Raw genomic sequence first — 10,808 nt, 5'->3', positions numbered from 1 at the left:
GAACATAGGTTTACATTACTATGTGATCGATAGCAAAAAAAAAAAAAAAAATTAATTTGATAAAAGCAGAAGTTCAGTGCTCATATAAATAAGACTTAGAAAGAAATATTGTTAATACTAAGGCTTTCTGACTAGCAATGTGCAGCTGATAATATCTATCATAGCTATCGCAAGGAAGTGAAGTCTGGGATTATTGAAAGTTTGAGATGGATACTGTAAATTAGGGGTACAGATCTCTGAAAACTAAGCCTGAACTTTGTATAGATTTGCCTAAAGGAGTCTTAGAAAGATGTTCTGATGTCAAAATAAGAAAACTAGTGCACAATATGTCAATGACTAAAGTCAAAGAAAATATTTTGACAAGAAGCAATTTTGCTTGTAGTTTTTGAGTGTAAGTATCTTCAAGTAAAATGTACCCATCCATTACATGATGCTTTCCTTGACCATGGTTTGTGAATGGGTCTAGGAACCTTTAGGTTTGAATATGCACTGGTGATTAGAGCAGATTTATAGTACTGCAGATTGTCACTGACAGTAAACTGCAAAGAATAATCATTTAAAACGTCATTGCAATATATTTAAAACTAAGGTTTTTGTGTCTTGAGTGTCTTCAGTGTTAGATAACCTGTAAGGTCTGTGAACTGCAACTAAGCAATTCAAACTATATTCAAGGGGAGTACTGTATCCAAATGCAGACTTTTTTGTCAGCTTGTCACTGAAATGGTTGTTTGGGATGCTTTTTGTGGTAGAAGAATTTTGAATGTCATTGCTTTCAGAGTCATTGCTTGCCACTGAGTGGAAATAGTACTTTCAGTATTCACAGTTGTGCAAAATTATCTTATTGTTAATAACTTCCTCATTACAGTGAGAGGACACCAGCTCTGAACAGAGGTAATTTGGGGACAAAAAATGAGATATATCTGTTCAGTATATACCTGGGATGGATAAGTGCCAATTGGGCAAGTCCAACAGATCCTAGACAGCATCCAACCAACACAGGTCAATTTTCTTAGAAAAGCAAAGCTAGGAAAGCTTCAGCTTTATTTTGATTCCTAAAGTGATTAATCCTCTTCCTGTTCTAGCAAGTTATAGAAATATGCTTACTCAAAAAAATAAATCCTTTTTGATATGTTTTAGGAATTATTTAATAATCCTGGCTCCAGTGTGATATTCCATGGGACAGAAACTCAGAGACAAATGCTGTGTGTCAGTGCAAGGTTGTTTTTTGAAGTTGCCTGAAAAAATCAGATTAGACATCATAGACTGTGTCACTTTTCAGTGCACATTGTCAAACTTGCACATTTTTTGTTGCAAGCTTATTTGGCATTTTCTGTGCTGTTGTTTTTAGAAGTCATGCACTTCACTGATGGTAACTTTGAAGAAAAAAATTTTCCATAATAAATAAGTTTAAATTATAATCCAAGTTATTTCTTCTGCATTTTAAGTGATAACTTGGATAGCTGGTGGGTTTGAATAGTTGGCCATTTATTCCCTCTGGCATCATGAGAAGTGGCATAGCTGCGACGTGCCTCAGGTACCATTCACCTCCCCATGAACTGATTATGCAAATCTTGTGTTTAAAGCAAGTTTAGAAACTTAGAAAAGCAAAATAGGCTTGTATTGAGTGTATACGTATCAGCTGTTAAAATTAAATTCTTCTAAAGTTAGAGTATGTAGAAAATGAGAGAGAGCGTGATTTCCATATCTTGTGTGTCACACTTACATCTGTTACCAAGAGTCTGTATAGAGGTGGACACTGACAATTCTTTCAGGCATGTTTTTCAATTTTCCCCCCTTTTTTTCATTTTTCCCCTCCTCAGCTACTTCACTGAGCTACTTCTCAGCTGGTTTTGTTTGTTTGTTTGTTTTTAACCAGATTAAAAACTTATGATTAGCTCTGTCATCCTCTAATATTTTAGGCCATATTTTTTGGCACCATTTCCTTCACTTCTTGGACATTTTTTGAGCATTAAATAAGATTATTGCAGCTTTCATACTTGCCAGGCCTGCCATAGGAACAATCCTTGGGGATAACTGTCTTGCAGTATTTGGAAACATATCCCTCTTGTGTCGCTAGATTGCAAGTTTCCAAGGATATCTTTGGATAGCTCCACTATTAGATTTGTTCAGAAAGTCAGAGAGGTCAGTGAGTGCATGGGAAAGAGGATCAGTAGAGGCAGCAAAGGCAACCATCTGTAATGATTCATTCCAGTAAGAGATTTCATCCTAATAAAAATTTTTCTGGAACCAGTGCTTGGACTGTTGCCATACAACTCTTTCAGGTATTAGAACCACATAACTAACAAAGCTTCTTGATCCCACTATGTATCTAATGCAATATCCACCTTATTTTACTGAAATTGGTGCATTTGATAAACTGGCTTGGAGGAAAGATTCTCCTGGAAGCATCAGGTCCTGAGCTGTCCCGGTGTTTGGTTGGGTGGCATATAGGCTGCAGGGCTACAAGGAGCAGGCAAGTGCAGATTGCCTTCCCTGCTGCTTTGCTTGAGAGTTGCCATGAGACTTATGGTCAAATATTCTGAGACATTGTCTAATATGCACCAGTACAATAGTAATGTGCTTTCTGCTGGAGGATGGAGGTGATAAATATTTATATTTAAGACAAGACTTATTGTTTAGTAATAGGATTGGCTTATAAGTTTGGTTATTACTGGAGACAGTGTGAAAAATCTGGCAAAGTAACTTAAGTGGTAAGTGGATTTTCTCTTGCATAAAATGACCATCTCTCTGTCAGCTATCAAAACTGTGAAAGCATGCTTGGAGACGCACCAAATATAACATTGCTATTAACTTCCTCTTAACTTAGCCATAATTGCTTCATGATCTGGAATGTACAACTCAGATTGGCTTACTGAGGGAACAAAAATCTTCTGTTCTTGCCATGTAGAATAAAATAATAGGGAGTAAATAACAGAAACGTTTCTAATTATTAGGAAGTTCCTCTTTCTGTGAAGACTTTCCAGTGGAAAGTAATAGATGCAGGTTTAAAACAAAAAAAAAAAAAAGAGATCACCAGTGTCCTGTGACAAGACACTTAGAAAAAATTGTTGTTTGAATCCAATCCACCCACTCATCCGTAAAACATGCAGTTAACTAGATCTTAAACAAAAGGCCAATAGCTGGACACTTAACGATTAGCAATAAAATTGGTCATGAATACTTTTTTCCCATTGTGTGGAAATTTATTTTTATTGTGAAACAGAATCAGAGGAGCTTTGTTTGTTTGTTTGTTTTGTTTTCAATGTGCATTTTTAAAATGCATTCATAGGAACATGCTACACAAAAATGCTTTGGGCTGCATCATTGCATCTGCAGTACCTTCCGTGATAAGCAAAGGCCATAAATACTGTTCTGGGGTATGGAGCCTTTGTTTCTAGATTTTTTTTTCCTTCTTTGAAATTGTATTGTGGGTCTTTGGGTCTTATTTTTAAACCTGTGATATACATGGTATATCAGGTGTAAGATTAGAAGGACTGCAGAGGGCATGGATTTTCAAATGACTTAAAGCTCTCGTGCTCATGGATTTTTTATTTGTACGTTAGTACATAAAAAGTACAAAAACAATTTTGAAATATCTTGGATGTTTTTGCTTGTGTTCCCTATAAAGTCCCATGGCAATTAATACAAAGACTCCTAAAAACTTCAGCAGAACTGTATCTTCACAGTTGAACTTCAGCAGAACTGTCCTTCACAGATGGGGAACAGTTTTATGTACCTGTAGTACTTAGCAAATGATGGATATTTGAACTAATCTCAGGCTTCACCACAATTTAGAAGTCCCATGCCCTCTGCCTAAGCCAGGGCAGATGTTCTATACCCAGGAAGATTTTCAGAATCCCAAAGGACTTTTCTACTATAATGTGTAAATGGACACTACAGGTTGCTTTCCCCTAATCTTTCTATGACCTCAGAGCACTTGCTAAGTTCCACATACATGTCACCACAAAATTAGCCATCCCAAACAAAGGTAGTTAGTGTCTACACAAGGTGGGATTCATCTAAACTGTGTTTGAATGTAGAAGGTGTGCATGTGGATGTCTGAGGCATTCGTCTGTGTTTCCTTTACAGTCAATGGAGAGAAATAGGGGAGCAGTTCATCTGTTTCAGATGTCTAACTCACTTTGAGAGGGATCGTGACCTAAAAATGTCTGATTATACTTGTTTTTCTTCCAAGCATTCTCTTTCTGAGGAGTAAGATGGGGTTTTGTTTTTGTTTTTTTGTTTGCTTGTTTTAAATGACAAAAGAAAGAGAAGGACGATGGGACAAAAAATTAGATTTCTGATCAAGAAATATATCTCAGTGTATTGATACACAGCACTCCCTAATCCAGCAATGAAAGCTGCACAGGTATGCAACTGTGATAATAACGTTATGATGACAGCAGAAGTGTTACAAACATTATATAACTGAACTTCAAGACCTTCCATTACTATGTGGCCATGAGTCCATAATAGTATTTTAAAAAAATAAAAAATAGGAGGGAACAATGAAAACAGTTTAATAAAAGTGTTCATATTTATGCCTAAACTGGCATCAGAGGTACAGTTTATCACAAACTTCAGGCAAGAAACCTTATAAAAACTGCAAGCTCATATACAGGCATGTAATGCTAGTAACCATAGGGCTTTATTTTATAAGCATTCACTTAACCACTGCACAACAAAAATGTAACACTCCACTATTGCTATTCTCGCATTTCATAACAGCGCACAGAGAATTCCATTATGATGTTCTCCAGAATTTATGCAATGTCTACATTTAAGAGAATATACAATGCAGTCTTCCGCTGGCATGAAGTAAATTGTCACTTTCATGTTTATTGGACTCGGAAACAACTTTCTTGAAAGGGATCCCACGTTAACACTTGTGCTGAGTAGAGACTGTATCAGGAAATATGCTGTTACATCTTGGCTTGAAAAGAGAAAGCATGTGCATTTCTGGATCTGCTTTTTCCTGCCAGCAGTATTTGGTGTGAGATTTTCTAATGTCCTTTTAAAGTGAGAAAACAATCCTATTGTAATCCTTTCTTATTGACTTAATGCCAGCGTACACCTCAGCTCCCCCACCTTCATGGGTATGGTGAAGATTAGGAGTCATCTTCTCTCATCCACAGGGTATGATAATGTGGGATTTCGAGAGGTTTAAACTCTTTTCATCTACATAGGCATCCCATACCTTCCATACCACAAACCACCAAAAGTTTAAATTCTCAGGCATGTGGCAATCTCTAATCAGATAATTACATTTTGTTGTTTATAAAGCCCTCTTAAAAGTTTGCCCTTTTATAAAGATTGTTTTCAAAATAAGCTACTTAGATTTCAATCATAAACTTTGATTCAGCCAGACACGATTAGCTGCTCATCAACCGTTAGTTCTTACTGAACTACATTTCTCAGCACTGTTGGGAGCCAACCTTCCTGTCCATGTAGACAACTACAAGTGGTTCAAAGACTTAAAGTGTCTTCTTAAGTTTGACTTATGCTAAACATAACAAGAGTTTTCTTGCTTCGAGTGTCTACTGAAATGGTTGCCTGTACTTTTAATCAAACTCTACATTCATTTAGGTTACTTTCAATAATAATACTTATCTAAGTTTTTAGCAGTTTTTTTATTATTATTATTTTATAATTACAAAGGCTTTTAAGCATACCTGTCAAGCTAAATTCTGTAAATTCTTTACAGCTAAACTTCTTGTTCACAAATTAAACTGAGAAAAAAAAGGGCATAAGCATACTTCTCATTCTGGTCTTCTCTGCATTGTAACTCTGCAGTCTAGAATTCCCTTACAAAATAGAATCCTAGAATCATTATGGTTGGGAAAGACCTCCAAGATCATGTGGTCCAGCCATCACCCTACTACCAGTGTCACACACTAAACCATGTCCCTAAGCACCAAGTCCAACCTCTCCTGAGCACCCCCAGTGACAGTGATGCCACCACTTCCCTGGTCAACTCATTCCAACGCCTGACTGCTCTTCTCTGGACACATTCCAGGACCTCGATGTCCTTCTTGTACTGAGGGGCCCAAAACTGAACACAGGACTCAAGGTGCAGCCTCACCAGAGCAGACGACAAGGGGACGATCACCTCCCTGGTTCTGCTGGCTACACTATTCCTGATACAAGCCAGGATGTCGTTGGCCTTCTAGGCCACCTGGGCACACTGCCGGCTCACGTTCAGGCAAGCATCAATCGGCACCCCAAGATAAACATATATCAACAATTTACTAAACATGTAAACAGCCTGTTATGGTATATGTAGTTAATTTTAATCACAGAAGCAATTCTGCATAAAATTCATTTAGGCATATAAGCCTAAATTCAGAGAAAAATATCCTTTTATGCTTATGTTAAATTTCCTAAATGAAATCCTATGAGTGTTATATCACTGGAAGTGCAAGTATTAGGTCACTTCATATATTAGATTGTGAAAACATTCCCTTATTCCTACATGTCTGATCTGAATACTAATTTAGCAGTGTTATAAATATTGATTGCCTCTCTAAAAAATTGTATATGGTAAAATGTGCATAATTATGACTTTCATTAGGTCTGTGGGAGCTAGCGTGAGTTTAAGTATCTCCTAGATGGAGAGCAGATCAGTAGAGTCATTTGTTATAGAGGTTTCTAGGACTTTCTTAGCTTATACACAAAGCTGAGTTGAAAATAGTATGGGAGGAAACTACCAGAGAATCTAGATACATTCAACCACAATGAGTAAAAAAAGACTTTGCAAGCTGAAAGTGTAAGTGTACTTCAGTATGTTTGAGTACACCTGTTTGTTACCCGCAGGTCTTCCTAAATACAATGGGCTTCTTTGTAGGTAAATCCTTTTTGAGGATCAAAGCTTAAATAACTTGGAATGTTCATATTCGTTCTACTAAATAATACATTAAAATGCTTTCTTACCAGAGTGGAATGCAGTGTAGCACAGCCTTTGATGAACAGCAGAAGGTTGTTCAACACCACCATTAAAGAGCTTCTAGCATAACATCTTGTGCCTACATAAGCAAACAATTTGTCAAGCAGGAAAGAAGAATTTTGGTTCTGTGCCATCTGCCTGTTTGAAATCTTGTCCCACTTGCAGCACAAAAGGCTTAATTCTGCACTTAACAGGGCAGGAGAAATTGTTGCCAAAATTGCTATCTCAGTTGCCACATTATTTGTTTTTATTACCATAGTTCTGCAAGGAGGTTTTACAGCTTTACACTCTCCAGAAAAAAAATATATATGTAGATATAAATGCAGGCTGCCACAATAAAGCAGGCCCAAGAAATTTGAGAAGACTGAGGCAAAGCTGTTCTCATTTGCATATTCTTATTCTGAAAATCTGCATTTCCCTTGTTTAATATAAAATACCAGTGGGGAGGGATGTGTGGACAGTTATCTGTGGGGTCTTCAAACAGAAGCACAGAGAGAGACTGAAGAGAGATAGAGAGAGGGGTTTTGTTGCAGTCAATAGAAAATCTCCCATTTATAAAAATTAATGATCATTAATTTTATGACCATACCATTCCGTGGTCCATTGATCAGGACCACTGTGTGAAGCAATGTATGAACAGAGCATAAGATGTTCCTGGTCCCAAGGAGCTTTCATTTAAAGTGTAAAAGAAACAGAGGAGTTAAAAAAGATGAGAACATGAGTAAAATCTGCTGAGTCAATATGGCGTGCAATTTACTTAAAAAATATATTTGAAAATTCAATGAGCAGCTGAAGTAGCCCAGTGTGCTCAGCAGATCAAAAAAAATTGTTACTGTTAAGACATTAATCAGGAGTAATCTCAAGTTACAAGAACCTCTTGATGTCAGACTGTCCATGTCCATCCACTGGAAAAAGGTATGCAGTCCCTGCGCTATAGGAAACAGCACGAGTCTGTTAACAGCCAGCTTTGTATCATCTTCTTTTCACTCCTTGACCCATAAGTATGGTTAAAAAAACATACTCACCGAAGTTGTTTCTCAGGGTCATATTCATCAGTTGTTCCCTCCCTTGAAAATTTTTCTTGCTAAAACTGCTCAGTGATCATCTTTCTCTTGCTCTCCATTGCTTACTTTCCTGATCTGTTCATATTTCCCTACCCTCCTTTCTTATTTCTTTTCAGCAAGCAAAAAGCAGTGGGCAGTGATTGAGCCAAACATTTTTGCAAATGGCTGACCCCTTCCTCAGCACTCAGCTCACAGAAGAAATTGAAAAGACCTCCCAGACTGTGAAACAGGGAGACAGTAGAGAGACCCCTGGACTTCGTTATGGAAGAGTTTGACTATAGTCTGATTGTAATGAAATAAAGTAATGATTCTTGGAGGCAGGGTAGTGTATTGATCAGGTGCTGGTTTTCTTAGCTTGTACAGTTACTGCACTGCAGGGAATGCAACATTCTTCTCTCTCTTGAATGCTTTTTAACAGAAAGTACTGCAGACAATTCTCATAGACTATACACACTTCAAAGAAGTCTGTAGCACCCCTTATTCCACAGCACTTCAGCAACTCTTCTAACTTAGACTTGGCCTTGGAACACACTTGCAGCATAAGAGCCTTTTACAGCTCTGGCGCTTTGATACTACATAGCCTTACTGAACCACAACTGCTACCTTAGCAAGGAGGTCACACATTATCCTTTTGCCTGGTAAAACACAGGAGCTTGTGCATATATTGAGACTGCCCTCCTGATTCAAGGAACAAGTATTCTGCTCTTCTAATTGAGGACCACCTGTGAACTGTCTCATGTTGCAGAAGGATGCCAGGGCTGCACAATGGTTATCTGGTTTGAGAAGGACAAGTCCCAGAATGTGGTTTTGTCTTATTATTGTGACTCTATGAAGGGAGCAAAATTGATTTAAACTTCAGGCACTTAAGAGGTTTACACTTCGCTAATATTCTAATCAAGGTTTGACTCCATTTTATTTCTTTTCGGCAAGCAACTCATACTTTTCTGGTGCTGGTAATGCTGACATCTTTGGACCTTTACAGTCTTTTGTTCCATCTTTAGAGATCTATTACTTTTTCCTGTGGTATGCATATGATTTGAAAGTCAAAAGTGATGAGAGAAACTCTGAAACAGACAAGGGCTCTAACTTAAACCAGCAAAAAAATACTTGTTAACAGTATTAAAAAGATCCAGCATTTAGAAGTCCTCAGTTAGGTACTTAAAAAATGGGAAGAGGCTTAACAACTGGGGCAGTTTAAAAAGTAGTATTTTGTATTTATTTGACTGTTTTGAATTCCTTGAGTACATAGGTGTCATACCATTAAGATTTTTTTCCCTACAGCTATGAGTGTAAGCAATTTTATTTATTTTTTTAACCAAAAGTGTATAGGACTTGTTAAATTGCATACTTTCACAAGCTGAAAATATTAAATATTGTGCAACTCAAAGTAAAATACTGGGAATTTACAAAGTTGAAATTAAGATCAAACTCTTCAGCTCAGCATTGGCATGGATGGAATCATTGAAAAACAAATTTGACTGTGTGTATGGGATATCTCTATTCATTTACAATTTGACTACAGTTTATTGCACATCAGCTTTCTGGAACAATCTGTATTCACTCCGCTGTTCTAGTAGCCTGATCATGATACCTTAGTAGCAAAGATCCCTCTGGCAGATTCCTTGTGGTGCTTCTTGCCTTTAACAAGGAGGAAACTTTATGCCAAAAATTGTGAATTTATATGTATATTGATGACATTTCCTCTTTGAGAGAATTCTGCCAAATTTCTATGGGAGAAGGCAGTAAGAGCTTTTCTGGAAGAAGCCTCATTGCTTGACAAAGGGACTGGAAGAAGAATCTTCATGTCTTATAAAATAAATGGCTACTGCCAAGACTCAAGCCAGCTATTTTTACTCAGACGAAGGATTCTGTCAGTTAAGTTAAAAAATTAAAATTATTTTTTAATACAGAGCTGAACTTCAACTCTCAATCTGTCAGAGCTCAGTCCATTTGAATTGGAAGCGAAGCTGCAGCACATACATTAATCATCTTCTCCAATACGTTGTTTATTCATTTTCATTCTGCCACTGCTGGGTAAGAGATTTTGGCAAGAAGCTACTATGTTTGGCAAAAAGCATTCTTCCACGTTTTTTTCATGTTACATGTAACATACATGCAACAGTCTGCATAAACGCTTTAAATTGAGTCAGTCAGAAGCAGTTTAGTGCTTCTGGTAATTTATAAAAAAAGTAAAATTTTCAAGTGAGCTCAGCATTCAGCAGTTCCCAGTGAAATGTTTGCTAAAGGTGCTAATGGTAATTAAGTCTTGCCACTGTTGTTGCAATCTAGACATTAACATTGCAGTAAAGCGGGGATATAGCTTTACAAAAACAAACAAAAAGCTCAATACCTGCACTTCTCTACTTTTTTTTTCTCCTTTTATTTGTAATTTTAGTTTTCTTCAAATACTTTGGACCAGAGTTTTCAGAGTTTCCTCTGAATGTTTGCATAATGCAGGATAGCACCAAAGGCCCAAATTTGCATGTTTTACTTTGACAAAATACCCATTCAGAGGGAACATTAATATTATTTTTTCAGACTAGCATTTTACAGTATTTCTGCTATTGTATTTCTTTTTAACGCGTGGCCCGTTAGAAGTACCCTGTGGCCATATTTGTGACGTGAAGCAGAACAAGTAGATTTGGTTGCGTGTTTTGTAACTGAAGCTAGACTGATTTCTACCTTGTTGCTTATGGAGTAACATGATGTTTAATTTGACTAATTTAATTTCAACCTTTAAAAAAAAAAACAAACCTGGGGAAAATGCAGTAATTGACAAAACATAAATGATTATTTCCCTG

The 10,808-nt window shown here is 37.0% G+C and overlaps 1 long non-coding RNA gene across 2 annotated transcripts in view; it reads right to left on the bottom strand.

Annotated features, from left to right (window-relative positions):
* LOC308200107 overlaps nt 1–10,808 on the bottom strand; it is a 55,752-nt gene that overhangs the window by 18,561 nt on the left and 26,383 nt on the right. Inside the window, exons 2-3 of one of the 2 annotated variants that reach the window (XR_013955244.1) lie at nt 6,931–7,022; nt 3–5,247 (exon numbers count right to left, since the gene is read on the bottom strand). This is a non-coding gene — a long non-coding RNA (uncharacterized lncRNA). Of the gene's footprint in view, nt 1–2; nt 5,248–6,930; nt 7,023–10,808 lie in introns of those variants that run through there. The other variant, XR_013955243.1, reaches the window with a different exon arrangement.

Source organism: Anser brachyrhynchus (assembly GCF_964034855.1).
Source record: "Anser brachyrhynchus genome assembly, chromosome: 9".
Classification (NCBI taxonomy): Eukaryota; Metazoa; Chordata; class Aves; order Anseriformes; family Anatidae; genus Anser; species Anser brachyrhynchus.
This window is presented reverse-complemented; position numbering and strand designations above follow the sequence as displayed.